General features: G+C 53.1%; 1 long non-coding RNA gene across 1 annotated transcript; it reads left to right on the plus strand.

The window, feature by feature from the left end:
- Window positions 1–244: 244 nt before the first annotated feature.
- On the plus strand, window positions 245–1,906 carry LOC116408218. The gene is made up of 3 exons (XR_004220802.1): window positions 245–437; window positions 728–825; window positions 1,810–1,906. It is a non-coding gene; the product is annotated as an uncharacterized LOC116408218 (long non-coding RNA).
- Window positions 1,907–1,912: the final 6 nt, after the last annotated feature.

Genomic DNA, 1,912 nt, shown 5'->3' on the forward strand with positions numbered 1-1,912 from the left:
TTTCACCTCCATGGCACATTCTTGCTTCTGCCAATGCTGTACGTGATGGTGTCACTATATGGGCGGTGTCACATTTCGGTTGGTGTGACCCTGTGATTGGGTTGATAAGTGGGCACCACAGTAGGAGGGGTTGGTGCCAGCGGTACCCCCCCATACGCCTGTACAGCTGCCCTCATTAATCCGCCCATTGGTTCCCCCCATTACCCAGTGACCCCAGCTCTTCCAGTTCTTTATTTTTGAGCATCAGAACCTGTACCCTGTGCTTTTCCTTTCAGCCCCCACAGTTCAAGCTGGACCCCCGCCTGGCGCGACTCCTGGGGCTTCACACTCAGACCCGAGCAGTCATTATCCAGGCTCTATGGCAGTATATAAAGACCAACAAACTGCAGGACTGTCACGATAAGGAGTATATCAGCGGGGACAAGTACTTCCAGCAGGTACCCCTTACAGCCCCCCCAGTCTGGGCACCCCTACCCCAGCACCCATTGGGTGAGATTCACACTGAGGGACATAACCCTTTTGGGGTGCTTGGGGCAGGCAGTGAATCGGCACGTGGAACCCCAAAGCCAGTATTAAGCTCTAAACTGCCGCCTGTCTCACTCTCTCTCCTCACTAACTCTTCCCCAGTCTCCTGCGCTCATCTGTGCTCTCTCGCTCTCTCCAACACTGTCTCTCTGATGTGCTTTCTTTTCTGTTTCTCTCTCCCACTGTCTGTGATGACTCTCAGATATTTGACTGTCCCAGATTAAAGTTCTCGGAGATTCCGCAGAGACTGACAAATCTGCTTCTGCCCCCCGACCCGATTGTCATCAACCACATTATCAGGTACAAAATACACAACTGAACTCTGCTTTCTGCACCTATGGCAAGCAATCGGCACTCTGACTGTCAGCCGATCCCTAGTAACTGTGCTCTGACTGTCAGCCGATCCCTAGTAACTGTGCTCTGACTGTCAGCCGATCCCTAGTAACTGTGCTCTGACTGTCAGCCGATCCCTGGTAACTGTGCTCTGACTGTCAGCCGAACCCTAGTAACTGTGCTCTGACTGTCAGCCGATCCCTAGTCACTGTGCTCTGACTGTCAGCCGAACCCTAGTAACTGTGCTCTGACTGTCAGCCAATCCCTAGTCACTGTGCTCTGACTGTCAGCCGATCCCTAGTAACTGTGCTCTGACTGTCAGCAGATCCCTAGTCACTGTGCTCTGACTGTCAGCCGAACCCTAGTAACTGTGCTCTGACTGTCAGCCGATCCCTAGTAACTGTGCTCTGACTGTCAGCCGATCCCTAGTAACTGTGCTCTGACTGTCAGCCGAACCCTAGTAACTGTGCTCTGACTGTCAGCCGATCCCTAGTCACTGTGCTCTGACTGTCAGCCGATCCCTAGTCACTGTGCTCTGACTGTCAGCAGATCCCTAGTCACTGTGCTCTGACTGTCAGCCGATCCCTAGTCACTGTGCTCTGACTGTCAGCCGATCCCTAGTCACTGTGCTCTGACTGTCAGCTGATCCCTAGTCACTGTGCTCTGACTGTCAGCCGATCCCTAGTAACTGTGCTCTGACTGTCAGCCGGTCCCTAGTCACTGTGCTCTGACTGTCAGCTGATCCCTAGTCACTGTGCTCTGACTGTCAGCTGATCCCTAGTCACTGTGCTCTGACTGTCAGCCGATCCCTAGTCACTGTGCTCTGACTGTCAGCCGATCCCTAGTCACTGTGCTCTGACTGTCAGCCGATCCCTAGTCACTGTGCTCTGACTGTCAGCTGACCTATTCACCCTAACAACACTCTTTTTCCATCCATTGCACCTTGGGCAGCGTTGACCCCACAGACCAGAAGAAAACTGCCTGTTACGATATTGATGTGGAGGTTGAAGATCCTCTGAAGAGTCAGATGAGCAGCTTCCTGCTCTCAACAGCC

Source organism: Xenopus tropicalis, unplaced genomic scaffold (assembly GCF_000004195.4).
Source record: "Xenopus tropicalis strain Nigerian unplaced genomic scaffold, UCB_Xtro_10.0 Sca108, whole genome shotgun sequence".
Taxonomy (NCBI): Eukaryota; Metazoa; Chordata; class Amphibia; order Anura; family Pipidae; genus Xenopus; species Xenopus tropicalis.